Source organism: Ceratotherium simum, chromosome 10, assembly GCF_057802395.1.
Source record: "Ceratotherium simum simum isolate JZ-2026a chromosome 10, ASM5780239v1, whole genome shotgun sequence".
Classification (NCBI taxonomy): Eukaryota; Metazoa; Chordata; class Mammalia; order Perissodactyla; family Rhinocerotidae; genus Ceratotherium; species Ceratotherium simum.
The window spans coordinates 69779169-69804516 of NC_141909.1; the positions used below are offsets into that span (position 1 = coordinate 69779169).

The 25348-nt window shown below is 39.2% G+C and overlaps 1 long non-coding RNA gene across 1 annotated transcript in view; it reads left to right on the forward strand.

The window, feature by feature from the left end:
• The first annotated feature begins 911 nt into the window (after positions 1-911).
• The window catches only part of LOC147916170 (uncharacterized), a 37597-nt gene continuing 13160 nt past the window's right edge, over positions 912-25348 (forward strand). The window contains exons 1-2 of the long non-coding RNA XR_015553472.1: positions 912-1007; positions 3851-4328. This is a non-coding gene — a long non-coding RNA (uncharacterized LOC147916170). The remainder of the gene's footprint in view (positions 1008-3850; positions 4329-25348) is intronic.

Sequence of the window (25348 nt, forward strand, 5' to 3'; positions counted from 1 at the left end):
TCTACGTATTAGGTAGGTCAGCTACGTCTCCTGCTCTTGGATAGGTGACCTTATGTAAGTGATGGCTTAGGAGGCTTCCAGTGTGCTTCCCTCAGTTCTCAATGTTCCAGGGGTGACCCCTAAGTGGGCTACGTGTATCCTTCTGCTGTGGCCTGTTTGCTCTCCCTGTAGGCGCCCAGGGAGGCCGAGTTATGCTCCTGGCCAGCTGTTGTAATGCTCAGCTGCTTGTAGTTGTTGTGGGCCCTTCAGTCTCTTTATCAGCTGTGAGGAGCCCCAGCACAGTTGGCTGCAAGTTCTAATACCACATTTGTGTTGCAGTATTTCTTTTAAGTGAGTAGGCCCCCACCGTGGCAGGTTGTTAGGCTCAGGGCCTTACAATTGCTGTAAGCCTCTAGCCTATTAGGTGTCTTGTCAGCTCTCTGAGGATTGCAGCTGGGTGGGGCTGGCCTCAGGCACAGGAGCACCCAATTGTTTCAGGTTTTGGAAGGTGGAGCAAACCTCCTATGTGGGTCTTTGAGAAGTACAAGTCTTCTGTGGCTGAGAAGCCCTGCCGCCCACAGGTCCACACACACAGTCAACACAGTCCTGCCCCGTGTGAGCGCCCCGACCTCCCCAAGTGGACCCAGTCTCTCCACGGCGGGAGCCCCACACACTCTGCCACCGCCCCACACTCTCCACCCGCTCCTTCTGCACACCCTGCCCCGCTCAAGTCAGCTCAGTTGCCAGGCTGCAGAGAATCCAGTCACCAATCTCTGCAGGCCCACACGTTGCCTGAGGGCTTGTTGTTGGGTGGGGCTAGTCTCTAGGGTGGGCTGCCTGCCCTGGCTGAGCTGGATTAAATCGGTGCTCTAGCGGGTGGGGCAGACCCTGGGCTAGCAGGTCTCAGGGAGAACTCCAATGGCGTCTGTGTCAGCACGCTCACACCAGGCCACAACAATGGCCGCCGCCAATGTCCCAGTCCCTGGAGAGGTCTCACCCCTCACCGAGATGCACTCAGGGCCTATTAGGTGAGTCTCTTGTCACCGAAGCACCGTGCACCTTTCTTTCTGGTGATTTTAGGATGCTTTCTGGAACGGGTGAGTTTGTGCACGGGCCCTTTAAGAGCCAGTTTTAGTTTCTTTGTGAACCGGGTTTTCTGGGGGTGCTACCCAATGCTTTAGTAGCAGGCAAAGTCAGATATTATGCTGCTGGTCTCAATTGTGCTGGGTCCACAAAATGCTCACAGTGGGGGCGCTCCCCGGCTCAGGGCCCCGCGCCTCCAGGGAGGCTGCGTACCTGTGAGCTGCTCCCGGCGGCCGTGAAGCTGGCGGCTTGTGAAGGTGGCGTTTTTCCTCTCCAGAAGGGAGTCTCTGCCTCTTCTACCCCAGTTAGGATTGTCCGTTGTTGCAGGAGTTCCTCTCATCCAGTTTTCAGTTCTGTCTCAGGGGTAATTTTTCCACAAGTAGTTGTAAATTGGCTGTGTCCACGGGAGGAGGTGAGTTCAGAGTCTGCCTACGCCGCCATCTTGACTCCCAAGCCTCATTCAGTTTTTTAAAAAAACAAAACAATCAAGATTAAAGCACTTAGTTTGATAACAATGAGCAATGGCAAAAATTCTAGTGAATCAGAATGAGTTATCATCAGTGGAATGCTTTGATCAACCTAAGATGAAGGCAATTTGTAAGTATAAACGGTTCCTTTTAAATCAGATTAATAGTGTTGCTCTGTTTTGGGGGTGAAAGCTGTAGTGTCTGAATTTCGGGATAGGTAATGATGGTAAACATCACCGAAGGAACAATTATCTGTAGGATTTGTTGGGGCATTTCATTTCTACCACCTAGACAAGCAATCATTTCATTAGTAATCATTTTATTACTAATTTTCATTTTTAAAAAATGAATCCCTTAGAAAAATATGAGTTAAAAGTGCTTTCACAGAAGAAGGCACAGACTCAAAAAATGAATTCCTAAGTTATAACTCGTTGAGGTCGGGGTGAGGTGAAATATGCAGATAAATTAGGCTGGGGAGAGAGCAGTGATGGTGAGGCTTAGGAGAGATTCAAACGGACTTTGAAGGGGCTGCACATGGCACTTCCCTTATCTATGGCTGTACCTGAGGCAATTACTCCTTTGCTGAGGAAATTCCCCTTCTCCTTCCTCCTACATCTCTCCGGATGCAGTCAGGAAGAACAGCCTGGTAGTGATGTTTGTGGCTTTGGAAAACACTCTGAACTCTTAGCCTATATACCCAATGCCTGGACCCATTACAGATCTTCGGGGAATTTGTGGAGGCTATGGGTGCCAACCCACCTTGAAATGACTTAGGAAGAGTGGGCTACAGATTTAGGTCAATAGACCTGTGGAACAGGCACGCTGGAGGTGGGATGCACCAGTGCTAGTGTTTTCATTTCTTTTGAATTCCTGTTAGCAGTAAGGCCCATTTGAGTTTTGGTAGTTGTGTGCACAAGGGATATTAGGGTTGGCTGAGCCCAGATCAGTATTGACATCAATAAAGGAATGCTTTATTGAAGACTTGCTTGGACCTTGCTTAATATATTGCCACTCAACGTGGCATCTTCTGGCGAGCAGGATGGAAGGAGAGTAGATGGTGTAAATCTTGTCATAAGTACCTTGAATATAACTTTCCTATGGGAGATGGGGGGACCCTTGCTGAAAATGAGGACAGAGTGATGAGTTTGAGTTCAGTTAACTAGCTTTCTGGGGCACATGCTGAGAGATTGTTAATCTGTTTTTTGTCATTGTTGCTTTACTGTCACAAGAAAAGAAATATATGTCATTTTAGAACATTGGTAAAATAAAAATAAACAAAAATAAGATAATAATGAGTGAACTGAAAACTTTCCACCTGAAGTAACTACAATTAACATATGAGTGAGCAATCTTTTGTCTCTTTTCTTTACATGTACATTTACACATACACACACAGCAACACAGATTTACCAAAATGTGATAATTTTATTATATTTTAATGGCCGCATAGTAGCTGTTTCTAAGATGGTACCATAATTTATATAAACAAGACTCCATTGTTGGACATTTAAGTTGTTTCTGGCTCTCTCTTGGTATAAACCACATTGTCCTTAATTATGTGCGTACATCCATTATTATTTACTTAGGATAAATCCCTAAGGAGAATTAAGAAATTTTGATACATGTAACCAAATGCCATCCTAAAAAGTTGTGTTCATTCATCATGCATTCAACACATTTTTACTAAGTGAGTATTCAGTTTATGGCCACGATCGTGCTATAAAATGGGGATATAAGCAGTGAAAAAGATGACACAAACCATGTCTTCATAGAGACAGCCATTAAACATGTAAACAGCAGTGTTGAACGTCATATAAGGGGGAGTGCAGGGGCTCCTGGAGCTTCTAGGAGGAGAACCACACCAGAGTTCCCCAGCAGCGTGTGGGTGCGCCTGTGTCCCTGAGTCCTTGCCAACACGTTCTAGTATAATTTCACTTGCATTTTATATTGAAGTAAACAAAAACAAGGATCATGGGTAGAACCGTGCTGTGCATTTATACGTTGGTACAGTCCAAACACGAGGCATGATATAATCTTTTATGATCCCAGTCCCATTTAGGATTCAGTCTTATGAAGCGCCTTGTTCAAAGATTTAAATTTAGTAAATTGAATCAGCAACCTGGGAAGGGAATAGCTTCGCAGGTTACAGAGCCAAGCCACCTTCTCTCAACACTGTGAAGGGGCCCCCACTCATCCCTGATAGAATTAGTCACTTGCCCTTCTGTGGGGTGCCTTTTGATCACCCTTCTCTTAGGAAACATAATGAATTCATTGGATTTTTCTTTTTCTTTTTTTTAATAAGTATCTGTTTCTTTTTCTAGATCATGAACAACTTGATGGGAGATGAGTTGTGCTCCGAGTTCCTGGATTTAGTAACTGCTCAATAGATGGCTGACTAATTGAGTGACTGAATGAATGTCACTTGACTGTTTTATTCCTACCTCGCAGCATTAGTTAGGACCCTGGGTTTATGTTATAGAACTCACACTTGCCTAAAGAAGCTGTTGTTTTTTTTTTAAACACATGTTAAGCTTATCTGTTTAAACGTTCCTCTCAAGTCCTTGATCCCCTTAAAGCCTTTCTTTATTGTCCCAGGATAAGAGGAAGACAACTCGTCACCATTTTGGTGGCATAACAGGCTTGAAAGTCAGGCTTGGGGAAGAGATCTTAGAGTTTTATGTGAGGGGAGCCTCAAGTGGAAGAGAGATGGAGAATCCACTCCTTCCTGCTGCAGGTCGAAAGTGGGAAGGAGAGAAAAGACCAGGCTGGACATGTGCCCGAGAGGGGCAGGAATGTTAGGTAAGTCAAGGGAAGCGCTGAGAATGACAGTTTTCTGTTTGATACCCCAGGAGGCTGCAGGGGTTGTGGGGAGACCCCCTGGTCCAGGAGGTCTCAAGGAGAATGCAGCAGAGTCTCAATGTGTTCTATGGCCAGCAAGGGCTGCGGGGAGGCCTTGTCATGGGTGCGGGTAGAGTGTGAGGAGGGGTGCACTACAGGAGGGCAAGCAGAAAGAGGCTAGGTCGTGAGTTATGTGCTCCAGGGCTGCAGCTGTGACTGTTGTCAGAGTAAGCAGTGATAAGGTGGACCAGGGACATCCGACCAGAGGCCAGAGGAGCTGTGGAACTCTAAGAAACTCTGTGCTCCAGAGCCCCAAGGCCATGTGAGCTCTCTCCTTTATTCAACCCAATACCATTAGGAGAGGGGCTTGCAAGTATAGGAGAGATTGAACAATTATCCCAGATTAGAGAAAGTCAAGTACATTTTCTCCCCACTAAGACCAGACAAAATTTATATTTTTTTCTGCACCGGAGTTGTAGTGTGAACAATTTTGCAACTCTGTTAGATTTGTTTATTCATAAGGGGGAATTTATTGGTTCACAGAATTCAAAGGGTTGTAGAGGGCACAAACTAAGCTGTGAGAAGGGTAGAGGCTCACCTGGAGGCAGGAGCTTGTCTTTCTTCTTCACTAATCTTTGCTTTGCTCACTATGACATTCTTTCTTACTATTGACAAGCTCCTCTATGTGAAGGAGTTTTATAGTCTACATTTCAACCACTAGAAGAAGAGAGACTTCCCTCAAGTTCGTTTTGATCTCAAGTTCAACATTCCAGGGAATGAGTATATTGGCCTCAGGTGTCCCACTTGGACCAATCAAGTATAGCCTGGGGGATGCTATTTTCAATCCCCTTCCTCTTGGGTCAGTTGCTTACTCCTGAACCAACAAACTATGGTTTGAAAGTCAGGGACATATAAGTGCAGGGTGGTTCCCATGGTAGCCATGCATTGGAGAGAGAGTTCCCAGGAGAAAAGAATGAGACAGCGTATGGCTTTGGGGGCTGGGTCATAAATGGCGTTGTAGCTTCCACTTGCTTTCATGGGTTGCTTGTTCTGGTTGTGAGGGCACTGAAGCAGCACTGGGAGAGGCTCAGATGGAGAGGACCCAAGGCCTCCCAATAGGCAGCATCGACTTGACAGTCATGTGAGTGAGCCATCTTGGAAGCTGGTCCTCTTGTCTTTAGATAATTGCAACTCTGACTGATACTTGACTGCAATTTCATGAGTGACTCCTCTGAGTCAAACTGCCCAGAGAAACTGGCAAAGATATTAAACGCTTGTTGTTTTTTTTAAGCTACTAGGTTTTGGAGTAGTTTTTATATGTATGGTCAATGTATTTGTGTGTGTTCCCAACCAGGCAAGTCAGGGTAAACTTTCCAGGCCTGATTTAGGTACAATGCCAATCTAATACGACTCAAATAGAGAGGAAATGGCCAGAGAAGTCTATGTTATTTTCCTTGGGTTCTACAGGTATTCTGTCAAAAAGAAAAAGAAAAAAGAATACAGAAAACAAAGAATCTCTGACACGTATTTTCCCTAGTTTGTTAATATCACTGGAACAATAAAAAAAATGTTGTAGGATAGCACACTGAGAGACAGAAAAAAAAATCCTGGAAAGGTATTCAGAATATCTGTGTTTTCATCCCAGCTCTAGGTCAAGTCATTAAGCCATTTCTGCTCCAACCTCCCTGGGTTCTCAAGAATCATACGAAATAATGAAGGCGGAAGTGCTCTAAAAATTTTCAACACCTTACAAAACTTATGTGTCATTGTTAAATCATGAGGACAGCGTGTGGATGTGAGTTAGAATTAGAAACTGGGAAAAAGAAGAACAGAAGAAATAGGTGAAAAACTGCCTATTTTATCCCCCTAAGAAAATAGCATCCTAATAATAGGAAAATATTTTTTAGTCAATTTTGAATATTACCTTAATACTGTTTGGGAATATCTTTGCATGTAGAGAAAGCATGAAATCAGATCTCCATAAGGCCCATGAGTTACGGAGTTGGTAATAAGCGAATTCCTAATAATTCTGTTTCCTGGCACTCTCCTGACATCCCACAGCATCACGCAAGCGCAGCTGCTACGAGGGTCACAGCACCTGCTAATTCCTTGGTGCTCACTGATGGATGATTTCACCCCTCTGAATGTGTTATCTGTACCCATCTTCCCACAGGGACCCTGTCCCTCAGCAGGTGTATTTCACGAGAGGTGGTGTAACTGACGAATCTTCTAATTTTATAGTCTGAAATAGGATGATAAAATGCTAGACTTATAGATATTGTTTCATTGTGCACAACACTCACGTTTCTTATTCCCATCTGGTGTGAAGAAAAGAAATTTGTTCTTCCTTTAACATGTCATGCTGTTAAATGTGTGTTGCTTAAGATCTTGAGGAGTTGAAGCATGGCTATCCACCAGCATAAAAGACATGGTGCTGTGGGCAATGCTTTAATGCAAGCAGAGCTTAACCAAAGGCATTTTATTGCCATTGCCATTATTTTTTATTTTGGAAGGGGAAGGTGAACCTTTACATCCTGGTTTATTAACAAAACCTGTCCTCAAATTAGGATGGGCTTTCTTAGATACACATTTGGCTGCCAATTCTTCCCCAAATTTCATGCTATTAAGTGTGCAGACTACTCCATTGTCATCGTGTATCAGAAATTCTGCCCAAGGAGTCCATTTTCAACCGTGGCCTTATCAGGCGCCTTCTATGGCCATGCAAAATGGCCTCTGATAGATTGCAAGGAATTGAAAATGCCAGTTTTGCTCTCCTGAAACCAGAACCAGAATTTCTCCCCTGTACCTAACAGGGACTGCCCTTCTGACTCGCCATATTCCACAGAAAGAACATTTTTTCACGCATACTTTTATATTTAGCATACTCTCATTAACATGTCATTGCTCTTATGGGAGAACAATTAGGCATTCATCTCATTACAACAGAAGAAATACACAAAAATATGAGAGTCACAAAGGAGATGAGGGAGGAAAAATATGGGAAAAAGAATGTGTATTATTCAAAATGACTACATGCAAATCATACTGGTCTTTATATAATTAAGACCTCAAAAAAGAAAAAAAAAGAAGAAAAGCAATGCAAAGTGAATTTGTGAAAGAAATTTGCAAAGTATCACTGGACAAATCCTCCTTTTTCTTTTTTTTTTTGGTAGAATGTCAGATAGTAGCATTTGCTGCTTCATTAACCTCAGTGCATGGGGTTTTTTTTTTGACATCAATTAATACCGCTTTATGACTGTTTTACATGTCACTATTTGACTTCTTAGCACTTTTCGTTTTCTGGACAAACATCTTTTCAGAACCTACTTAATTATACCTTTTTGTATTGAAAATGACAAGAACTTGTCTGTGTGAAAATATATGACTTGAAAATTTTTAAAAAGTGTAGTTTTTAAGAGTATTGTTAAATAAGCAATTTAAGGGCATGTAAATAAAGCATAGTTAGAACAGAAAAGCTAATTTTCCCCAAAGTATAAGAGAAAGAGAGATGTTTTCATCAAAGTTATCATGGTGAGATTTAACTCCTGCTAAGGAATGGACTCCTCATCAGCCCCCCACCCTCGTGGATGGTTTGCTCATATAAATACTGTAAATACTGGCTCATGTATTCTGCACAGCTCTGACTCTCATCGTTTTATAACAACTTAAATATTTCAAATGGAGGCTGAAGATAACTGCCTCTAAGGCTATTGTGAGCAGGGAGAAGAGAGCAATGTATAAAAAGATTCTATTTTTAGTAATTGGTTTGAAAAATGCAGATTCCCAAATGTTGCTTTCAAATCCTCTGTTTTGCTTCCTTGCCCTCTGAGAAGCTAGTTGTTGCAGTGCTGCTCCGCTAGCCCAGGGACTCTCGGGCTACATCACTATGTGTTAAAAGTATGAGGTGGACCCTCTACATTTGGTTTGGTTTGATTTTGTTATGGCATGCATAGATTATGTGTGTGTAGGAGGGCACGTGTGTATTTATAAAAAATGTGTGTGTAGATATATGTTCCTCTTTAGTTTTTTGGAATTTTTGTTAGCTCTTAATTATAATATATTTAGACTTGTATTAAATAGCAGATTGCGGGCTGTGATTCCATGTGGATTTGCTTGAGAAATCATGTATATTCACAAGTAAAGCACTCAGTGACCCACAAGAACGGTGTCAAGTTTGGGGATGGGCATGTGTTTTTCAAACTTTTCAGAATGCTTGACTGAGTTTGTTTCTTTACTGACAGCCAGTATTTTAAAGATTAATTTCAAAGCACAAGTTAGTGCTATCCAAATCCTCTTTTAAGAATTGGCAAACATAAATATTTAAACAGGGGAAAACTCTACTACTCATTTTTAATAAACTACTAATATGTTTATTATATATATATACATGATAAATAATATCTTCATCATAGAAAGAGATTAATAACCCGTTTTCTTGTTACATTAAGAAATAATCTGGTTTTCCCTAGATATTGGTGTATATTTTATCATCTTCAAGTATTTACAAGTATTTACCTACTATTTACAGGGGAATTTTGAGAGATCTCAAAGTGATGTTATGAAGCTAAAAACAAACACTTAGCATGGAGTTATTAGGAAGGAAGAATAATAATAATTATGGTTGGCAATTATTTAGCACTTATTTTGTACCAGGCATATTTATATATTTACATATTATCTCATTTAACACAAATTATCTCACTTAAATGTCACTACAATTCTTGCAAGGTTTCTATTTGATAGATAGGGAAACAGATGCTCATGATGATTAAGAAGCTTGATGAATAATAAGGATATAAACTGAGTGCAATGATAGTGACCCGGGAGGTGGGGTCAGAGAAGACTCGTCAAAGAGGCAACATTTGGAGAGAGTGCCTGAGGGGGAGATAGACATGAGATGGATGGGTCTGGACATGCAAGTGTGTGACCTGCCTTTTCCTCGGTATGGTGGACATCTTTCCGTGTAAATAAACATGACCATACAGCATTTTTCTGGCTGCTTAGTATTCTGCTTTATAGTTGTGCCGTGATTTCCATCTCTTATTTTTCAACACGTAAGTCCACTTTCTGCTACTGTAAACAGTGCTACAGGGAGCTGCCTTGTTCATACATCCTGAACCTTCCTGATGATTTCCCTTCAATAAATTCCCAGAAGTAAGATTTTGTAGTCAAAATGTGTAGGCATTTAACATTTTATCCACAATTCCACACAGCCCTGTGTGGCTTGTAGGTGGCAGCAGCAGGACCCACACCCAAGGCCATCTGACCCCAGGCAAGGTTCCAACCACAAGGACACTCTCCTCCAGTCCCGTGGGGAGCCCCTCCACAATATTTTTGTCTTTAAATATTTGCCAACCTGGTAATTAGGAATTTTGCAAATTCTTATCACTCCTCTCTCAACATGCCCAATACTGAAGTCATTATCTTCCTCACTAGCACAAAAGAAAACAAAGTCCTGTTTCCTGTCTCGTGTTCTTGTTTTGTTCATTGTCATCACCATCCATTCAGTCATGTAGACTGAGTCTAGCTGGCCTCTCCCCTCCTGTTCACCAGCCACATTGCATCAGCCACTACACCTTGCCCATTCTGCCTCCTCTCTCTGCAATCTGTGCCTGTTTTCCCGCTCCACTACCACTGACTTCCTGCTGGTCCTCGTCTTTCATATAATCTATGTTCTGCATGTTCTGTATTCAATGTATCTTGATGTCTAATATTATGAACCTCCATGATGCCTCCGAGAGGTCTTTGTAAGAGGAAATGTTTGGGGAAGGATCATATAACCCCCATCGCCACAATCCCTACAACATCAAGTGTGAACACTGTAATTTGCTGTGCAGTGTGGCCCTGGCTGCCCCTTACCTCTGAGCCTGCTTTTCCGTTCTGTGTCACGCCCCCAGCTCCAGCCCCTGCAGTATTTCCACTGCCCAGAGGGCCTGTGCTCTTCTGGCCTTTTCTGATTTTGCTCTGCTTGGTGAGTCTTTACTCATCCTTTAGGAGCTATTCTTTCGTGTGACGCCTTCACTGGCCTCCAGGGTCATTGCCAGGCACCTTCTCCTTCATGTCGTCCGTGTACCTGTGCACACCACCATCAGAGCAGTATAAAAGAGATTTTCCTTCCTGGAGGCCAAACAACAAACCTTGGTCTGGGAGGCAGATAGCAGAAACAAAGTGGAATTTGTTTAGTGAATTTATCCTGTGGGGATAACAAAAGTACCTGCACTGTGGGGCAGTTGTGAGACAATGCATGCAGAGCCCTTAGAGGCACGCCTGGCTCGCAGTAAGCGCTTGGTACGTGTTAATTATTGCTGTTGTTGTCGTTGTTATTCATTCAAAAAGTATTTCTGATCCAATGGATATTGTAATAAGAGGGAAAAACAAATTCACAGTGGGCTGATAAATGAGTACGAAAAACTGTAGAATAAGAGGAGGGCTATTTCTTTCCCAAATGATATCAAATAATGCAGTTGTGCTTTAATATGGAAATTACCTTTAGGTGTTTGAGATAATAGAATAATAATAATAATCCTTATTGTGATGATAACAACTTTAACAATAAAAATAATAAGCAAAATAGTCATTCAATGCTCACTCTGTACCAGGCCCTACCAGGCTAAGTACTTTCTATGAGTTATCACATTTAATTTCCACAGAAACCTCTCTAGGCAAACATTTTTTAAAAAATTTTATTGAGGTCATATTGGTTCATAAAATTGTGTAATTTTAGCTGTACATTATTATTTATCAGTTTCTGTGTAGACTGCATCATGCTCACAACCAATAGTCTAGTTTTTATCCATCACCATGCACATATGCCCCTTTACCCCTTTCGACCAACCGCCCACTCCCACTCCCTTCCCCTCTGGTAACCACTACTCTGTTCTCTTTATCCATGTGTTTGTTATTCATATCTTCCACATATGAGTGAAATCATGTGGTGTTTGTCTTTCTCTGTCTGACTTATTTAGCTTAACATCATACCCTCAAGGTCCATCCACGTTATTGCAAATGGGACGATTTTGTCTTTTTTATGGCTGAGTAGTATTCTATTGTATATATATACTACATCTTCTTTATTCATTCATCACTTGATGGGCACTAAGACTTTCATGTCTTAGCTATTGTGAATAATGCTTCAATGAACATAGGGGTGCATAAGTCTCTTTGAATTGTTGATTTCAAGTTCTCTGGATGAATACTCAGTAGTGGGAAAGCTGGGTCACATGGTATTTCTATTTTTAAGTTTTTGAGAAATCTCCATGCTGTTTTCCATAGTGGTTGCACCAGTTTGCATGCCCACCAGAATTGTGTGAGGGTTCCCTTTTCTCCATATCCTCTCCAACATTTGTTATTCTTCATCTTGTTAATTATAGCCATTCTGACAGGTAAGGTGATATCTCACAGTAATTTTGATTTGCATTTCCCTAATAATTGGTGACGTTGAACAACTTTTCATATTCCTGTTGGCCATCTGTATATCTTCTTTGGATAAGTGTCTGTTCATATCCTCTGCTCATTTTTTGATTGGGTTGTTTGTTTTCTTGTTGTTGAGTTGTATGAGTTCTTTATATATTTTGGAGATTAACCGCTTGTTGGATATATGATTTGCAAATATTTTCTCCCAGTTGGTGGGTTGTCTTTTCATTTTGTTCATGGTTTTCTTTGCCTTGCAGAAGCTTTTTAGTCTGATGTAGTCCCATTTGTTAATTTTTTCCTTTGTTTCCCTTGTCTGAGTAGACATGGTATTTGAAAAAAATGCTGCTAAGACTGATGTCAAAATGCATACTGCCTATGTTTTCTTCCAGGAGTTTTATGGTTTCATGTCTTACATTCAAGTCTTGAATACATTTGAGTTAATTTTTGTGTATGGTGTAAGATAATGGTCTACTTTCATTCTTTTGCATGTGGCTGTCCAGTTTTCCCAACATCATTTATTACAGACACTTTCCTTTCTCCTTAGTACTTCTTGCCTCCTTTGTTGAAGATTACCTATTCATAGATGTGTGGTTTTATTTCTGGGTTTTCAATTCTGTTCCATTGATCTGTGTGTCTGTTTTTGTGCCGGTACTGTGCTGTTTTGAGTACTATTGCTTGTAGTATATTTTGAAGTCAGGGATTGTGGTGCCTTCAGCTTTGTTCTTTTTTTCTCAGGATGCTTTGGCTATTCAGGGTCTTTTGTTGCCCCATATAAATTTTAGGATTCTTTGTTCTATTTCCATGAAGAAGGTCATTGGGATTCTAATTGGGATTGCATTGAATCTGTAGATTGCTTTAGATGAATATGGACATTTTAACTATGTTTATCCTTCCAATCCATGAGCATGGAATATCTTCACATTTCTTTATATCTTCTTCAATTTCTTTCAATAATGTTTTATAATTTTCATTGTATATGTCTTTCACCTCCTTGGCAAGTTTATTTCTAGTTATTTTATTTCTTTTTGTTGTGATTGTAAATGGGATTGTATTCTTGAGTTCTCTTTCTGCTAGTTCGTTATTAGTGTATAGAAATGCAACAGATTTTTGTAAGTTGATTTTGCACCCTGCCAATTTGCTGTAGTTGTTGATTATTTCTAATAGTTTTCTGATGGATTCTTTAGGGTTTTCTATATAGAATCATGTCATCTGCTAACAGCGAAAGTTTTACTTCTTCCTTTCCAACTTGGATAGCTTTTTCTTTTTCTTGCCTAATTGCTCTGGCCAAAACCTCCAGTATTATGTTGAATAGTAGCAGTGAGAGTGGACACCCTTGTCTTGTTCCTGTTCTCAGAGGGATGGCTTTTGGTTTTTCACCATTAGGTATGATGTTGGCTGTGGGTTTATCATATATGGCTGTTATTATGTTGAGGTACTTTCCTTCGATACCCATTTTATTGAGAGTTTTTATCATAAATGGATGTTGGATCTTGTCAAATGCTTTCTCTGCATCTATTGAGATGATCATGTGATTTTTATTCCTCATTTTGTTAACGTGGTGTATCACATTAATTGATTTGTGGAACCATCCCTGTGTCCCTGGAATAAATCCCACTTGATCAAAGCATATGATCGTTTTAATGTATTGCTGTATTTGGTTTGCCAATATTTTGTTGAGGATTTTTGCATCTATGTTCATCGGTAATATTTGCCTGTAATTTTCCTTCCTTGTGTTGTCCTTGCCTGGTTTTGGCCTCATAGAATGAGTTAGGAAGCATTCCATCTTCTTAAATTTTTTGGAATAGTTTGAAAAGGACAGGCATTAAATCTTTTTTGAATGTTTGATAGAATTCTCTGTCGAAGCCATCTGGTCCTAGACTTTTGTTTTTGGGGAGGTTTTTGATTACTGTTTCAATCTCTTTACTTGTTTTTGGTCTATTCATATTGCCTATTTCTTCTTGATTCAGTTTTGGGAAGTTGTATGAGTCTAAGAATTTATCCATTTATTTTAGGTTATCGATTTGTTGGTATGTAGTTTTTCATGGTATTCTCTTATAATCCTTTGTATTTCTGTGGTATACGTTGTAATTTCTCCTCTTTTATTTCTAGTTTTATTTATTTGAGCCTTCTCTCTTTTTTTCTTGGTGAGTCTGGCTAAGGGTTTGTCATGTTTGTTTATCTCCTCAAAGACCAGCTCTTAGTTTCATTAATCCTTTCTATTGTTTTTTTAGTCTCTGTTTAATTTATTTCTGCTCTGATTTTTATTATTTCTCTCCTTCCTCTGACTTTGGGCTTTGTTTGTTCTTCTTTTTCTAGGTCTATTAGGTGCAGTTTAAGGTTACTTATTTAAGATTTTTCTTGTTTGTTGAGGTGGGCCTGTATTGCTATGAATTTCCCTCTTATGACCACTTTTGCTGCATCCCATAGGAGCTGATATGTTGTATTTTCATTTCATTTGTCTCTAGATATTTTTTAATTTCTCCTTTGATTTCATGATTGTTCCAATGGTTATTCAGTAGCATGTTGTTTAGTCTCCACATGTTTCTGACTTCCCAGTTTTTTTCTTGTAGTTGATTTCTAGTTTCACAGCACTGTGTTCAGAAAAGATGCTTGGGATGATTTCAATCTTCTTAAATTTATTGAGACTTGCCTTTTTTCCCAACATATGGTCTATCTTTGAGAATCATCCATGTGCCCTTGAGAAGAATGTGTATTCTGCTGTTTTGGATGGAATGCTCTATATATATCTATTAAGTCCATCTGATCAAGTGATTCATTTAAATCTACTATTTCCTTGTTAACTTTTTGTCTGGATGAGCTGTCCATTGAGGTAAGTGGGGTATTGAGGTCCCCTACTATTATTGTGTTCCTGTCATTTTCTCCTTTCAGGTCTGTTAATAGTTGCTCCATATACTTTGGTGCTACTGTGTGAGGTGCATATATATTAATAAGTGTTATGTCCTCTTGGTGGAATGTCCCTTTCATCATTATATACTGCCTGTCTTTGTCTCTCATTGTTTGTTTTTATCTTGACGTCTGCTTTGTCTGATATAAGTATGGCAACACTTGCTTTCTTTTGCTTGCCATTTGCTTGGAGTATCCTATTCCATCCCTTCACTCTGAGCCTATGTTTGTCTTTAAATCTGAGATGTATTTCCCAGAGCCAGCATGTTATTGGGTCTTGTTTTATAATCCATCCAGATACTCTGTGTCTTCTGATTGGAGAATTCAATCCATTTATGTTTAGAGTGATTATTGATATATGAGGGCTTAATACTGCCATTTTATCTCTTGTTTTCCAGTTGTTCTATATTTTCTTTGTTTATTTTCCCTTGTATTTCTGACTGCCATTTCAGTTTGGTGGTTTTCTCATTTGTCTCTTTATTTATGATTTGTGGCTGTGCTCTGATTTTTTGTTTAGTGGTTACCATGAGGTTTGCATAAAAGATCTCATAGATGAGATAGTTCATTTTCTAATAGCCTCTTATCTCCATTAGCCTAAGCAAGTTCCATCCCTTTCCACCCCCTCTGAGTTATTGTTGTCGCGAATTATTCTTTTCTATGTTGTGAGTTTGTGACTAAATTGAAGTGTTTATAGTTATTTTTGATGCTTTCCTCCCCTTTATCTTTTATGTTATACTTAAGTGTTTACTAACCTATCCTGATATAGGGCTGCAATTTTCTGACTCCATCTGTCTATTTATCTCCTTGCTCAAGGTTTCATAAACTTTTGCTTTTTAGTTTCTGATGGAGGGCTCCTTTCAATGTTTCTTGTAAGGCAGGCCTGGTGGTGATGAACCCCCCCCCCAGCTTTTGTTTATCTGGGAAAGCTTTTATTTCTCCATCATATCTGAAGGATAGTTTCACTGGATAGAGTATTCTTGGCTGACAGTTTTTGTCTTTCAGTGTTTTGAATATATTATTCCATTCTCTCCTAGCCTGTAAGGTTTGTGCTGAGAAATCTGCTGAAAGCCTGATAGGGGTTCCTTGGTATGTTGTTTTCTTCTGCCTTGCTGCCCTTAATATTTTTTCTTTGTCATTGACTTTTGCCAGTTTTAATATTATATGCCTTGGAGAAGGTCTTTTTGCATTGATGCTATTAGGAGGTCTATTGGCTTCATGTACTTGTAAGTCCAGTTTCTTCCCTGGTTTTGGGAAGTTCTCAGCTATTATTTCTTGGAACGAGCTCTCTGCTTCTTTCTCCCTCCCTTCTCCCTCTGGAATACATATAATCCTTATGTTGCTTTTCCCAATTGAATCAGATATTTCTCAAAGAATTTCTTCACTTTTTAAAAATCTTAGTTATCTCTCCTCCTCCACCTAAAGCATTTCTATATTTCTATCTTCTAAGTCATTAATTCTGTCTTTCATAATTTTAGTTCTATTTTTTATGGTTTCTAGATTATTTTTTTTCTCATTAATCTTGTTTTTCATCTCCAGAATTTCTGTTTGTTTTCTTTTTAGAGCTTCAATCTTTTTGGTGAAGTATTCCTTCTGCTCATTAAATTTATTCATGAGCTCATTCAACTGTCTTTCAGAGTTTTCTTGTAACTCATTGAGTTTCTTTATAACAACTATTTTGAATTCTCTGTCATTTAGTTTGTAAATTTCTGTGATTTCAGTATTGGTTTCTGGAGACTTGTCAATTTCTTTCTGCTCTGAAGTGTTACTGTAGCTCTTCATGGTTTTTGATGAATTGATCCTTTGCTGGTTCATTTGTGGTAGTCTCAGGTCACAGATTTCACCTGCTACAACTTGTGGGGAGCAAGGGCTGTGTTTTGTGATCCCACACCATTTGCTGGAAGTTGTGTGAGTAGGGCTACTCTGTGTTTGCATGGGCTGGCCACAGCTGCTCTGCAGGAGGCCCTCACATAGACAGGGCCTCTGCACTGGGTGGGTGGGTTGAGCACTGTAGGCAGGGGCTCTGTGCTCGGTGGATGGGTCACTCTTGCATGGGTGGGGCCACTGTGCTTGGCAGGGGACCAGCTGAGCTGCTGCACTAGCAGGAGGGGTGCCTAAACGGAGCTGAGCTGCCACTTGATGGATTCCCCATGGGCTGCTGTGCTCTACGGAGGGGGATCCTTCTGAGTGGGCCAGGTGCCTTCTTGCCTGTGCTGCACCAGGCAGGAGGGGCGCCTATGTGAGGCTGAGTTGCCATTTGGTGGGTCCTATGGGCTGCTGTGCTCGGCAGGTGGGGCGTCTTCTGAATGGGCAGGGTGCCTTCTCTAGGCAAGTATTTTTATCCTCCTTTGGCAGCTGAGAACCCCTTATATTTAGGAAGGTCAATTTCCTTGCCCAAGCTTCCACAGTTGGAAACAGTAGAAGGAGGGTTTGAATGAAGCGAAATTCATTGTGATTTCACCAAGTCCTTGATGCTCCTGTGCCTGACCTCTGATTTAACTCTCTTGTCGGAACTTACCTTCAGTCTCTGTGTGCAAAGGTCCTTTCCCTGGAAGACTCAACGTACAACATCTCCTGGTTGAGGAGAATCAGGAATCACCTCTTGGTGATCATCCATGTGCACTTTGGAAAATGCTTTTGAGAATTGCAGGGGACATATGAAGAATTTGTCTGAATTCCAAGTTCAGCCACTGCAGGCTTTAGAATTCCTTGTGAGTTGGGACTCTGTCTATGCTTCTGAGTGGACTTGTGTAGGTAGAGAGAGAGGAGATGTAGAAGCTGCTGTTTTTGTAGGCTCTGCATCCAGTAGGTGTTGCGCAAAGGTAAAGTGGGGGAGAGAAGCTTATATTTGAGAAATGTAGTATTTAAAAAATAGGACATTTAGAACATCATGTCAATGCTTAATAATGTATCTATGTGTTAAATCTTATTTCCAAAAGACTATAGGGTGTGCTGTAGTCTAAATAGAGTAAAAAGAAAAACTTCCACTTCTTTACATATTTCAATTTAAATTTTCAATTTTTTCTATATTCATTAACTTTTGTCTGTTATTAATGAACTGAATAATTGACAATGCATCTCCTACAATTTGTATGCTTATTGTAGAAATACTTGGTAAATGTATCTGCTGTCTACTGTGTAATTATCATTTGAAAGTCAAGTTTCCTAGATAAAATTTTCATAGATACATATCAATTCTTTAGAGATGTGGAACTCCTGTTTCTCTTCCAATCTCACCAGAATGTTCCCACAGCTAGATTACCACAGAACCCAATAGCTGGTCAGTGAGACAATATGTGTTTAAAGGAACTTTCAATTTTGAGCTTAAGAGTCAAAATAATAAGTTCATTTCATTTAGGCAACTTAGATCTCTTTTGATAAATCCATCCTAGATCTCTTCATTCAGTATCGAGTCTGACTAACTTAAGATCAATGTTTAATGAGGATGGGGATGGAGTAGGGTGGGAACACATACATAAACAGCTGTCTGCTATAGCAGAGTGAAAGAAGTGCTGGACGTTTGGAATTTTTTATTTTTTAGCTATTACAAATAATGCTGCTAAAATCATTCCTTACATGTTTTTTCTTTCTGTTGAGTTTATACCGAGAAGTGGAATTTCTGGGTAATAGAGTATGTATGTGATGAGCTTTAGAAGCTCCTGCCAAATAATTTTCCAAATTCATTGAACCCATTTAAATGAACTGGTGATGATTCCGGTTGTTCCTTATCCTTGCAATGCTTGACATTTCCTATCTTTTTCATTTTTCCCATTCTAGTGCTTATGTCTTTTTATTGTTTTAATTACAATTTCCCTGAAAACTAGTGATGTTGAGTACTTTTCAAATGCTTACTGACCATTTAGGTATAATCTTTTGTGAAATAGTTGAATAAGTCTTCTCACCAATATTTAAAAATTGAACTCTTGGTCTTTTTCTCACTGTTTTGTAGGAGTTCTTCACAGGCTACAGATATGAATCCTTTGTCACATATACGGATTGCAAATATCTTCTTCTTGTCTGAGGCTTGTGTTTTCAGTCTCCTAATGGTGTTTTTGGATGAAAAAAAGTTCCCAATTTTATGAAATCTGATTTTTTCAGTCTTTTTTTTTTTGTAGTTAGTAACTGTTGTGTCCTGTGTCAGAAAATATGCCCACCCTAATGTCATGAAGATATTCTCTTAAATTCATTTCTAGAAGTTAGTTTCCTTCCTCCTTTAATTCCTTCCTTCCTTTCTTTTTTTTATTTTCATTTAGGTTTGCAATTTACTTAGAATTAATTCTCATACGTGGCACAAGACAGGAACAGTATTCATTTTTTTTTCACTTTCATTTTTCAAGTCTATTTTCTCTAGCTATAGGAGTCTAGGTTGGCATTTCCTTTTTTAAGCACTTTAAAAATGTCCTTTCATTCTCTTCTAGACAATGCAGAATTTCAGTTGAATAGATGGCCATTAATCTTATTATTGCTCTTTGAAGGTAATGAGGGTTGTCTCACTGACTTTAGTTTTCAGCGGTTTTACTATGATGCACCTAGGTGTGGTTTTCTTAGTATTTATACTGCTTGACATTGTTAGAGTCCCTAGAATTTTTATGTCTCTATCGTTTTATGTGATTTGTCAGTTTCGCAAAATTCACAGCCAGTCTGTCTTTACATATCGCTTCTGCCCTGTTATTTCTCCGCTCTCCTTATGACTAACACACTTGTCAGATTTTTTTTTTTTTTTACAGTGTCTCATATATTTCTTGTGGTCTTTTCTGTGCTTGCAATTTCTTATTTCTCTTTATGATTTCAGTCTGGATATTTTCCTTTGATCCATTTCCTGTTCATGAAGTCTTCCTTGAACCATGTTTAATCTATTTAACTTGCCTGTCAAATTCTTAATTTAGGTTATATTTTTCATTTGCATAATTCCCATCTGATTCTTTTTATAGATTATGTTATCTGGTGAAACTCACCATCTTGCCACCTATTTCTTGAATAATAATCACTGATATTCTAAAATTCATTTCTGATAACTCCAATTTCTGTTCACTTACTAGTGTTATTTTTTTTAACTCCTTTTGATTTTTGGTCATTTGATTCTGCATATTTGGACATTTTTATGTTTTTTTTTTCTTTTTGTTTTTGGTTATTTGATCTTGCATGCTTGCAGATTCTTTTAAAAAATAAATTTCTTGTCTATAGAAAACATATACATTTGATCCATCATACAGGGACACTTAAGTGTGTAGTTACAATCTCCAATCTATTTTACTTAGCTGTCTTTCCTTTATAATTTTCTGTTGTAAGTCAGACACAGGTTTACTTTGCCCCACCAACTCTAAGTCACATACCAAGCTCCATGAATTATCTCACTGAAGCTTTCTCTTCAGCTTTGAGGTGAGGTAAATGGAACATCTCTCCATTTCCCTGTGGGAGTAGAGAAGGAAAATGTCACAACATTCCAACAACATTTTCCAGTGAAATTTTATTTTCAATTTCAAATCTCCTTCTTGGCCTTAATAGACACCTTTATAAATAGTTTCATACCTCATTTTGGAATGGGAAAATAACAGCATCTATTGTCTTGAAGCCTCGGTTGAAACAGACAAAAAATTCCTTTTTAATAACTTGTTACAGTGTGAGACAATATCATCCTCTTTCCTGATATAAAAAATTGTTAATATTTATTTGAAATGTTTTATTTTTAGTTGTTTAAAATTGTGATGAATCCCTAAAAAATTTAAAAAGTATTGGTCCATGTGTGCCAATGAAGTAGTTAGCCCCTGGGTACTGAAAGATTGAGAAAGACTACCCGAATTTTTTTGTCACTGGACACAACCACATAATCTGCCCGCTAAGAATCAAAACTACCTAGTCTTTGACCCACTGCAGTCGTCTGCTTTCAGGTGTTGAATCTGAGGTGTCTAAAGAGCTCTAACATCCAAAACCAATACACAGTTAGAATTATGGGTCTAGATATCAGAGATTAGGATATCATCAATATATGGAAGTTAAAGAAATGGCTGAGACACTCAGGTAAAGGATGTAAAATGTAAAGAGAATGGAAGCCAGAATATGTAAAGCTCAGGTAGAAGTGAGCTGATGGTCCTAAGACTTTACATATGGTGAAGAAGACCTACTCTTCCAAGATTTTCTTTACTCTAGAGTACACAAATTATTTTACCTATGTGTATCCTTATCACTCTCATTGTAATCCTTAATTCCATGACCAAGACTATATATATGTGCACACACACACACACATGTATATTTCCAGTTACTTCTGAATTCACCTGCTCAAAACCAAATAGGAGCTGGGCAGAGCAGTCTGAGATTGTTTATATACATTTTATCTGTGTGCGTGTGTGTGTGTGTTATATGCATGAGTGAAACAGCCCTGACCCCGTGGCTCCTGATAATGATTACTTAGTGATAGAGTGATGATGATGCTGATGATGATTGCAGAATAAAATGCCATTTTAGCTAAACTAAGCCTTTCTCTCTTCCTACAGAGGCAAAGTTCTGCATCTCCATTTGCTCATCACCCTTGCTGATATCTCATGTATCTTAAATTGTCATCACTTTGACATTCTATCACTGCTACATGCCATTAGCATCCATTCCATAGCACTCTTGGAGAATCTTCACTGCCCTGTGAATTGACCCAGCAATTATGGCCCAATGCTCTAGGAATGCTTCTGTACATTATAAACACATCAATGGGCATGTTGATGTGATAATGATGAAATTATACTTTCTCACTTTCAGTAGCTTCCAGAAAGTCACTCACAAGAGGATGCTTCCTTGTCTAAGGTAAAACTCCTTGCCCACTAGTCCCTGCAATGTTGGGGGCCCTGGGAGCTGGAGGGATTGGAGTCCAAAGGGAGATATTCTTTGCCTTGGTCTTTGATTCTACTAATTCAATGAGAGATATAAGCATAGTATTATTAGATCCTCCAAGATCCTTTCACTCATTGAATTTACATAAATTATTAACATCAGCAAATTCCTTTTCTCTCAGATGAAGTTTCCACTTGCTAAAGACTGCAGGTTCATCACTCACATGGACTTAAAAGATTATAATGCAGAAATAAAGGAAAGTAGAGTCAAAATCCCTGCCTCCACCTCCCACTCCCAGGAATCACCACTGAGAAGATGCTCCCAGCCCTGAAAACTGACTCCTTGTGCTCTCTGATGACATCAGTACCACTCAAGCATGGTCAACATTTGAGTTTGGTAGCGTCTGTGGGTTTGAGTGTGTATTGGGAGTTTGGGGAAAGAAGAGGTCAGATCTGGAAGGAATACACCTTTTTGCTAGAGAGTGATATATTTTGCAAAACATGTAGGTGCTTTCACTGGAATTTTAACCTAAAGTTTTAGAATTAAAAAATTATATGTATTGCTTTCTTTATTTTTTATATCACCTGTAGTGGTGGTGCCCACTGCATACCTGATTCCTGCCAGTGGTAAAAAAACAAACCATAGTTGCCCTAACATTAAACATGTTCATAGATCCAACAAGGATCTTTTGATTTAATTTTGTATTTTCAGTTTTGATAATATTATCTAGGGCAAGACTGTGAATCTCTCTGGATTGTATTTTTCTCTTCTGTAAAACAAAAGAGAGAGTGAAAAAGTGAGGGAGCAAAGAGAAAGATTTTCACTTTCTTCTTTCACACATTCTTTCATCAAACATTGAATGTGGGAGCAGGCGGTATATGAGTAAGATATGAACCAGCCCACCAAAAATTTCATGGTAGAGTACGAGAAAGAGACCCATAAACAATGGACATTCACATAGTATGGCAAATACTGGAGTAGGGTTATTACAATATGCTAGAGGATCACATTTTCAGGAGTAAATTCTGCTTAGGAAGACATTTGGGAAGGTTTCCCCAGAGAAGATGTCAATTGGGTTGAGATTTGAACAATGATTACAGTTTGATCTAGTGGAGTTGGGGAAAGCAAATTCCAGACAGAAGGAAGAGAATAAGCAAGGGTTTATACAAGTTTAAGGAATGATAGGCGCTAAGATTTTCCTGGATAGAATGTGTGGATGATGGGGCGGGGCAGCAGAAGGAATGTAAAAGCATTTGGCACAAGATTATTAGGGGCATTGAATGCCATGCTAAAAAATTCAAGAGGAAGCCACAATATGTGAAGCTCAGGTGATGGTCCTAAGACTTTACAAATGAGAATGAGAATGGGAAAGTAAAGTGATTGTTTCTCTTCCCAATTTTGAAAACAATATGACAGGCACAAATAATAGAAACCAAGATAATTCCTTAAAGATGATAATTCTTGGTTGGGTGATCTCAATGAAAAATAAATAAGAAGAAATACGTATCACATTGTTTATCTTTAGTGTACTGTGGACTCCTAGAGTAAGTCTCCTCTTTCTAGAGTTTGTCTCATCTGTTAATGTTTACCTTGGTTACTGGTATTTGGATTGGCTCTTGAGCTGTCCTTGCATTGATTCATCTTTCCAGACAGCTGCTCTTTTGAAGCATCATTGTAAGAGATGCTTCTCTACTTATCGAGACAGAGTGTACACTTGTCGATCAAAACATAAATAGCACCCAAGTAATCTGCATGTCCAGAGACTGGAGGAGAGACAGGACTGCTTTCCCATTGAAGATCTGCTAAGTTTAGAATGACCAGATTCTTTCTGAGCTCTCTGAAATTGTAGAGAGGGACCCCAACAAGAAAACTTCAGCTTCTGCTGTCGGTCTTTTATACACACCCTTTACTATTCTAATAAGAAGTCCCTAAAGGGCTTCCCAAGACTACAAAATTACTACGCTGCAGTGTTGTCCCTATTTTGGGGGCAACTGAATATACTTTTCCATTGCTTTGCCTTCTTCCATATTAGCATTGGAATTTTTTGCCTTTTCCCTAGCACCCTAGACCACCAAAGGCTCAGGCCTGGAGTTTCTCATTATTCAAATCATTGAGTCCCTTTCTCTAGTGACCTACAGCAATGAAAGCCTCGTGGGATCTGAGAGATGATCCATGAGGACAATCGGTGGGTGCCTTCTCTTCATAGTATCTGAATCAGAGCTGTCTCTCATGCCAAGAAGGAATTTGATCCCAAGAGTTTATGCAAAAGCTTCAATAGAGCTTGTGATTGTCTAGTCATATTTCTTAGAATGCCTGGAAGTTTGTGAGTGTGATTCTTTCTGTATCTCATCCTCTCTCTCCCTTTTCAAAGAGTGGCTAGCAAACAGAGATTTGGCAAAGCAGGAGAGACTGAGTGCCACAGAGACTGAAGAGTTTCTGGTTCATATTTGTTTTCCTGTCAGGTGTTGCTGGGAGATCCATTCCCTTCAGTCCACTGCCAACTACGTGAACTCCAGCAATTTGGTATGGCAAAGAAATCATTGGCAAATATAGCACAACAAATTGTTGGCTAACAGTGGAATCTGGAAACGACTCTGTCAATGGATCCAGCAAAGCCTTTTGTCAACTGGGTGAGGTGCGTAATCTAAATCCTGAGAAGCGGGACCTGGAGCATAAACAGAGATTCCAGGGAAATTGCAGAAGACGGAGGACTTGTTTCCACCATTAAGAGCTGTTTGTCTTTTGGAAAGGACACCCAGGCTTAGCATCTGTTATGGAAAACAATGATACGATTGGGTGATCAGAATCCTAGTGTTTTGAGAAATGGTAGAGAAAGAAAAATATATAGACCAAATAATAGCATCTGCCCTTAGAATTTCACAGACTTTCCTCACCAGTTTCTTTGTCAAAGAAAAAATCTGTCGGAATAATTTAAATGTGTCTTTCCTTGGCTCTACCTCACAGAAATGAGATGAAGTGGGAGTTAGATGTTGATGATGTCAGTTCTCAGAATGCATTGCTGTCACTGCCTAACAAACTCTACAGGTTTTTTCATGTGTCTTTGGATGTATAATATCACTGTACTGTGTTCTAAATCTTACATTTCCGTAGGGTCTTACATATTCACAAACATAGATCAGCAGTATCTGAACTCTGTTGAACATTTACTCACAGAAAAAATTGTTAATTACTGTTTGTTAGGAAAATTCCTCACCTTTTATTAGTTTATTCATTTCATCATAAAATAGTTATTGAGCACTTATTATGTGCCCAGCACTGTATTAGTGCTGAGGATATAGTGGTGAACAAAACAAAACAAAAATTCCTATTGACATGAAGCTTATATTCTAGTGGGAGGAGACAGATGATACACAAATATGTAAGTAACATATGTAGTGTGTTGATGGCAGTAAGTGTTAAGGAGGAAACGAAAGCAGGAAAAGGGTAAAGGGTATTGCAATTTAAAAGAGGGTGTGTGGCTGATATTAATTCTTTCAGTCCCTGAGCATGGAATATCTTTCCATTTATTTGTGTCATCTTCAATTTCTTTCATGAATATCTTGTAGTTTTCAGTGTACAAGTGTTTCACCTCCTTGGTTCAATTTATTCCTAGGTATTTTATTCTTGTTGATGCAATGGTAAATGGGATTGTTTTCTTAATTTCTGTTTCTGATAGTTTGTTATTCACGTGTAGAAATGTAACAGATTCTTGTATGTTGATTTGTATCCTGCGACTTTACTGAATTCATTTATTAGTTCTAACAGCTTTTTAGTGGAGTCTTTAGGGTATTCTATATATAATATCATGTCATTTTCAAATAGTGACAGTTTTACTTCTTCCTTTC